Consider the following 8,271-nt stretch of genomic DNA (forward strand, 5'->3'; position numbering starts at 1 on the left):
TCTGGCAGTTCCTCAGAAAATTGGACATAGTACTACCAGAGGATCCTGCAATACCTCTCCTGGGCATGTATCCAGAAGATGTCCCAACTGGTAAGAAGGACACATGCTCCACTATGTTCATAGCAGCCTTATTTATAATAGCCAGAAGCTGGAAAGAACCCAGATGCCCCTCAACAGAGGAATGGATACAGAAAATGTGGTACATCTACACAATGGAGTACTACTCAGCTATTAAAAAGAATGAATTTATGAAATTCCTAGCCAAATGGATGGACCTGGAGGGCATCATCCTGAGTGAGCTAACACAATCACAAAAGAACTCAAATGATATGTACTAACTGATAAATGGGTATTAGCTCAGAAACTTTGTATACCCGTGATATAAGATACAATTTTCAAAACACATTAAACTGAAGAAGAACGAAGACCAAAGTGTGGACACTTTGCCCCTTCTTAGAATTGGAAACAATCACCCCTGGAAGGAGTTACAGAGACAAAGTTTGGAGCTGAGACAAAAGGATGGATCATCTAGAGACTACCATATCCAGAGATCCTTCCCATAATTAGCCTCCAAACGATGACACCATTGCATACACTAGCAAGATTTTGCTGAAAGTACCCTGATATAGCTGTCTCTTGTGAGACTAGGCTGGGGCCTAGCAAACACACAAGTAGAAGCTCACAGTCAGCTATTGGATGGAGCACAGGGCCCCCAATGGAGGAGCTAGAGAATGTATCCAAGGAGCTAAAGAGATCTGTACTTTGTAGGTGCAACAACATTATGAACTAACCTGTACCCCGCAGCTCTTGACTCTAGCTGCATATGTATCAAAAGATGACCTAGTTGGCCATCACTGGAAAGAGAGGCCCATTGGGCACACAAACTTTATATGCCCCAATACAGGGGAATGCCACGGCCAAAAAATAGGAATGGGTGGGTAGGGAAGTGGGGGGGGGGGAGCCTATGGGGGGGCTTTTGGGATAGCATTCTAAATGTAATTGAGGAAAATACATAATAATAAAAATATTTTAAAAAAATATTTTAAACTAGGAGAAAGCAAACTGACTTCAATTAGTATATCCATTCAATAAGTGGGTACATCTCTATTAGCTTAAAGTTCATCTCAGTACTTTATAGTTTTTATTTTTATTAAAATTAGGCTTTTTTCACATATTATATCTTGATTCTGCTTTCTTCTCCATCTACTCTTCTGAGTTTATCTCCTCTCTCACCTGGATCTACTCCCTTTTTGTCTTTTATTAGGAAAAAAAAAACCAAGCTTTTTAGCTATAATGATATACTGTATGTTAAAAAAGACAAAACAAAAACTAACAGATTAGAATAGGGCAAAATAAACAAGCAGAAGCGAAATCCTAATTAAAGACACAAGACTTAGAGACCTACTTAAAAGCAATAAAGTGGACGCTATAATATATACCCCAAGAACCTGCAGGTTCTGTGCATGCTGCCCCAGTCTCTGTGAGTTCATACATGGTCCATCCTGTTGATTTAGAGTGGTGTTTTCTTGGTATCTTCCATCCACTCTGGCTAACACATTCCCCATTCCTCTTCGGCAAGGTGTCCTGAGCTCTAAGAGGAAGGATTTGAAGGAGACTTCACGTTTATGGCTAAGTGTTCCAAGGTTTCTCATTTTGTATTTTGTCTGGCTGTGGATCTCTATATCTGTTCCCATCTGCTCCAGGAGGAAGCTTCTCTGGTGATGGCTATGCAAGGCATCAGCTTTCCTGGCTGGCATGGCCTGTGGGTATCCATGAAAATTATCTGATAATTTTCAAACAGAATAAACAATCTATTTGATGTAGCGTCAAATTTCTATGGTTGTGATAAATATAAATTTTGTTGAATTTGCCAAGTGCACTTATAAATAAATTTTTAAAATTTTTTTTTAATTAGGTATTTTCCTCGTTTACATTTTGAATGCTATCCCAAAGGTCCCCCATACCCACCCCCCCAATCCCCTACCCACCCACTCCCCTTTTTTGGCCCTGGTGTTCCCCTGTACTGGGGCATATAAAGTTTGCAAGTCCAATGGGCCTCTCTTTGCAGTGATGGCCGACTAGTCCATCTTTTGATACATATGCAGCTAAAGACAAGAGCTCCCAGGTACTGGTTAGTTTATATTGTTGTTCCACCTATAGGGTTGCAGTTCCCTTTAGCTCCTTGGGTAATTTCTCTAGCTCCTCCATTAGGGGCCGTGTGACCCATCCAATAGCTGACTGTGAGCATCCACTTCTGTGTTTGCTAGGCCCCGGCCTAGTCTCACAAGAGAGAGCTATATCTGGATCCTTTCAGCGAAATCTTGCTAGTGTATGCAATGGTGTCAGCATTTGGAAGCTGATTATGGGATGGATCCCTGCATATGGCAATCACTAGATGTTCCATCCTTTTGTCACAGCTCCAAATTTTGTCTCTGTAACTCCTTCTATGGGTGTTTTGTTCCCATTTCTAAGAAAGGGTAAAGTGTCCACACTTTGGTCTTCGTTCTTCTTGAATTTAACAGTAACAACCTTGGAATAGTTTCCTCATCCAGCCCCTATTTACTTTGCAGGAGCTTCTCTGCTCTGACAAAACATTTAAGATATGACTGTAGGAATATGGTGTTTGGTCTCTTGGCTATATTTACACTTTGACTGTGATTGAGGTCTCTAGTTAAACTTCTAGGATAATGAAACTACCATAGAAGAGGATTTTTGATAGAAAACTCACACTGAAAATCATTTTGGTTCTAACATAATGAAACAGGCATTGTGTCCAGACTGTAAATTACAAGGCTGGCTCATTGAAGAAAAGAGGTTATTGCCTACTGTGCCTGGAGGTCAGCAGTACATTCCATTTCCCTACTAAGGGTGTGAGATGGCCAGGGTGATTTATAAGAACAGTGTTTCTGGAATCGTGGAATACATAAGGAACATTTTTCAGAACAATGGAGTCACAGTAGTGGTGCTCCATGGCAGAATTTCCTTCAATCTTATAAGCCTATTAGTTCTTGAATAAGAGGATTCTACTGGACAGGGTATTAGGTCTATCTATAGGGCCTGGTGGGGGGGGGGGTAAGTCCTGAATAAGATGTCATTTTAAGGCTTTAAATTAGGTTTAAGAGAGCCTACAGGGTAATTGAGCCCAGTTTCCCCTGAACACAGCAAAATTAATGTTTGTGGCTTAAAATGATCAGGACAGAGATTAAGCTGGTATTGGTGCAGAACATTCTTACATTGTAGAGGTATGCTGGATGGTATGCATCCAAGCTTATCAGTACATTCCAGAAGCAGCAGCTAGATTAGTTACTTAGAAACTATTTCAGCCTGCATTCTCTTTGCATTTTGCTTAGATAAAATTGGTCCACACGTTTCCTAAGTAACATCTCATTCTGATGAAAGGTAGCTCTTTCAGTCACTTCGAAAGTCAGGAAACTTCCTGCTCTCCATGTTAGATACATTTAACAGAACAAATAAATGGTACCATATGGAGCAAATTAAGTGTGTTTGCGGGCATAAGGTCACTTCTGCATATATCACATGGCCATTTCTTACTCTCTCTCTCTCTCTCTCTCTCTCTCTCTGAAGGTATAACCAGCCCTAGCCTTAGATAGTGTTCACTGAATCTTTCTAATGAGACCTGAGAGTTGACATAGAATGGGTTATATACTCATGATTAATGAGTATATAAGATCTCTGGTTCATATGTTACTTAAACTGAAATTATAAACATACTCTGAGGTAATTAATTGTAGAAAATCCCCAGTAGGGTTCCGCATTAGACAAAATATAGATGAAAAGAAGACATATGCGCTTTGTTGCACTCCATAAATGCATTTCATTCTTAAGTCAACCAGCATTTCCAAGTCAACCTTCCATATTACTCTAAAAACTAATTTTAAAAAGTTATTTTCTTGCTAGTTCTAGCATATGCAGAGAGCTCAAAGTATATTCTCACCTGGACTGTTTAAGAAGTCTGTATACCATTGTGTCCACTGGCATTCTCCATTCTAATGTTTCTAATGCCACTCAATGAGTTTGCTACACTACTTGTATGGCCAGCTTCATAAAATGTTGTCTGATATCTGCATAGTGGCAGATACTACTAAGTATTTTAGTTAAAATATTATATAAATTAGAACTCTAAAATTAAAACTAAAAATTAAAAATACTTTACCATAGAGATTTACAAGTATGTTTTGCAATTCTTTTCTCATATTTCATCTCTGGCTAAAGGGTCACACACAGGGTTTATGTGCCCCAAATGATGCTCCAATGTTCTTTTCCCTAAACTACTTCTGAAGAGAACATTCATGAAGATGTAAGAGGACTGTAGGAGAAAAAACCTGTCTCCTTTCAGTTTCTGCTCTCATAGTGTTCAGGCTTTTCTATAACTTTTCTTAAGTGCAGACAGGTTGTGTGAATTACTGTCAGTTAATAGAAGGCGTGACGAATAATGAGATGTCTCATGTTTAATGAGGTTATATCATATGGCAAAGGTATAACAATTTTGCACCTATAATTATTATAGTTTAAAAATCATTAATTTAGAAACACACACACACACAGACACACACACACACAGACACAGACACACACACACACACACACACACACACACACACACACACAGAGAGAGAGAGAGAGAGAGAGAGAGAGAGAGAGAGAGAGAGAGAGAGAGAGACTTAGTTAGTTTCAGGTAGATCTGATGAAATATGACAAAGAACACTAACCCTTGTGTGGGAACTGGCATCTACTGCTGGTCTTTAAGAAGCTAGTTATTCAGTTGGGGATCTGAGACAGTGGGTAAAGCACTTGCTATACAAGTATGAGGACCTATGTTCTGATTCAGAAACCATCTAAAAATCTAGTGTGGTGATGTGTACTTGTAATCCTGTTAGTAGGAAGATAAAGGAAATGGGGTTCCTAACCTTGCTGGTCAGATAGTCTAGTTGACTAGGTGAGCTTTACGTTCAGTGAGCATCCACGTCTCCAGAGGAAGATGGAAAGCCACTGAGAAAGATACCTGGCATCAACTCTGCCCCCATCCCACCCCACACTACACACACACACACACACACACACACACACACACACACACACACACACACACTATAAGTGCACCCTCTCCCTGCTCACATAGTCACAGAAAAGACAAGTCACTAAGATGTGATCTGTCACTGGAGATAGCAAGCCAGCGCATTTAGGTATGGGAGAGCCTAGTGTTATGACTGGTAAGAATTTTTTCCAGCAACCCTGACTTTGAAAGAGGTCTCTGAGGATGAAATGAGTACCAAACGTTAGCCAAACCTGATTTTTAAAAAAAAATTGTATTTCAGTAAGAAATCAAGGCAAGAGGACCCTGCTCAGCTCTCCCAGACTTCTGACCAACAAAACCTAAAGTAAAGCATATCTTTTAAATTGATACATTGGTGCTACATTTATAATACAAAGACTAAAAAACCCATAGAGCCTTCCTCTTAAGTGCTGCACTTTGATGTCCTCAACTTACAACTCACCTAGTTGTTCCTTTGCTAGTTTAATAATTGGCATACCTTCTTCTATCTGTTTTAACTTACTTCTCATTTATAAAGAAGTTAAGACAGCATGACTGTTAAGAGTTGTGACAATAAGAGCAAGTGGGAAGCTACTTACCCAAACTACAATGCTATATTCTTTGTTGTATTTACAATTTCTCAGAGACATTTCTGCAGGCATTTAAGTTTCACTCTCAAACACCGTTGGTGAAAGTTTCTGAACTTTACTAGTCCATGTAATGGGCTGCAAGTTCCTGAAGACAAAAGTGTTGGTTCTGTATTCCCATCACACGAGCACAGCACATCATAACACAGATGGCCCTGTGCAGTCCTGTCCTTCTTTCACTTAAAGTGTATTTGTTGTCTGCAGCATTTATTTGACGTGTACAGGCTATCTTTCTTGTAACTTTAGGGGTTAAGTTTGTCCTTCTTTGAATTTCCATAGATTATCTCTCAAGCATGGTAAACTGCCTATAGTAATTTGAAGAGAAAGTCCCCCTTAGTGTTTGTCATTTGAATACTTGGCCTTCAGGTGATGGAATTGTTTGGGGAGGTTTAGAAGGTGTGCCCTTTATGGAGGAAGTATGTAACTGGGGGCAGGCTTTGACAGTTCAGACTCTCAGCTGCTAGACTGATCTCTCTGCATAGTGCTTTCTATTGAAAATATAACTCCATAGCCATTGTGCCTGATTCTTGCTGCCAGATTCCCTCTCACAATGGACTTTTATTCCTCTAGAACCATAAGCTCTAATAAATGAAATGCTACTGTAAGTTTTCTTGGTCATGGTGCTTTATCATATCAATGGTAAAGCAATTAATACATTCTGTTATGATAGAAACTTACTCATAGACTATAAATTACCTCTAATAAAACAGTGTACATGAGATTTATTAAATAAATAACAGACTGGTAAACTTTGGTGTGATTTTATAGTAATGTAGCACTGTGGCAGCAATTCAGTGACTTATAAAGTAAAAGAAAAAACACTTCAGTGTTCTTTTTTTTTTTTTTTAGATTTATTTATTATTATATGTAAGTACACTGTAGCTGTCTTCAGACACACCAGAAGAGGGAGTCAGATCTTGTTACGGATGGTTATGAGCCACCATGTGGTTGCTGGGATTTGAACTCTGGACCTTTGGAAGACCAGTCGGGTGCTTTTACCCACTGAGCCATCTCACCAGCCCTCAGTGTTCTTAATAGACAATTTTATGGTCGTATAAAGTGTGAAATCTACCCTGGAAATTTTAATGAAAAATTACCTAGAAGAAATTGTTGACTTTACTTTTTAATTAATTAGTATTTTATTTTCAGTGATGGAGTCTATGTTAATTAAAGACTATACAAATGATAATAATCTCAAATGCAAAAGAAGCTGACATATCATAAATTATTTCTTAGTACAAAATGAGAAACTAAGTTAACTTAGGAGGACATTCGTTTACTAAGATGAATTGATAGAGGAGGCCTTGAAAAAGGAAAATGTGGCCACCAAAGGGAGGATTAAGAACCTTTATTGCTGGCATAGCCATTTGTGAGGAAAGCATTATAACTGTGCTTTATTACCTTGAAAGCTGTTCCCATAAAACAGCCTGTTGAGGAATAAAGAATCTAGAAACAGAAGGTAGGATTTGTCTTCAGGATTTATCAATTATTTGTTCAATCAATATTTGTATTTCTAATTAATGTAGCATTTTAAATCCTTTAAAATGACATTAATGATTCAGAGACTTAGTTACAAGTCATGTAGTTTTAAAAGAGTCTTTTCTTTGGTATTTTATGTAACATTTCCCTTCCACTATCATTTTTTGGCTAAATACCTTTCTTCTCTTTCCTCATCAGCTTTCTTTTTGTCATCCTGTACCTTCACTCTGTCACTACTATGATCTATGTGAACATTATTTCCCCTTTTGACTTTATAAACAGAATGTCCTTTATGAATAATGATCATGTCTTTCTGTTTTTGACTTCCTTTCTGAAATGGCTTTTCAATATTTTATCCAGTTAACAAATACAATACACATACCTCATTGTCTTTAGCTATTATTTTTTTGCTATCTGGACTAAGGGCACATCTTTGCTTTTGTGAAGTGTTCTCTTAGATATGCAAATGCTGTTCCTTCTTGATATAAACCCAGCTGTTCAACAGTTGAATCACATGGCGGATCTATTTTTAATTTTTCCGGGAAGTTTCATACTGTCCTTTATAGTGGACATGCTAATTCACATTCCCACCAACAGTGTATAAGCATCCCATCTGCTCAACATCTTTCCTGGCACTGGCCATTTTTTTAAAAGTTTTGATAAAAACAATTGCAAATGAGAAGAGATGATTTCACTCTGGTTCATATTTCCATTCCACTGATACCTAAAGTATTTGACTATTTTTGATAAATTTCTGACTCTATTTTAACCTGTTTTTATTTTTATTTTGATTTTTGTGGGATTTTTATTTATTGATTTTTCTAAAGTTATTTAGATATTCTAGTTTAAATGTTTTCCCCCAGTGGATAATATACATTTTCTAACTTTATATATTATTTTTGCCCTGTACTGATTATTTTCTCTGCTATGTACAATTTCATAGTTTGAAAATTGCTGCCTATACAAACATTTTGAAATATTTTCATTAAGACTTCCTTTAGTAGATAATGTTGCATTAAGTTATATTGATTACATTAATATATTTATCAAATTTGGGGTCAATATTACATAGTAAGAAACAAGAATGTAATT

The sequence above is a fragment of the Mus musculus genome, chromosome 17 (assembly GCF_000001635.26).
Source record: "Mus musculus strain C57BL/6J chromosome 17, GRCm38.p6 C57BL/6J".
In the NCBI taxonomy this organism is placed as follows: domain Eukaryota; kingdom Metazoa; phylum Chordata; class Mammalia; order Rodentia; family Muridae; genus Mus; species Mus musculus.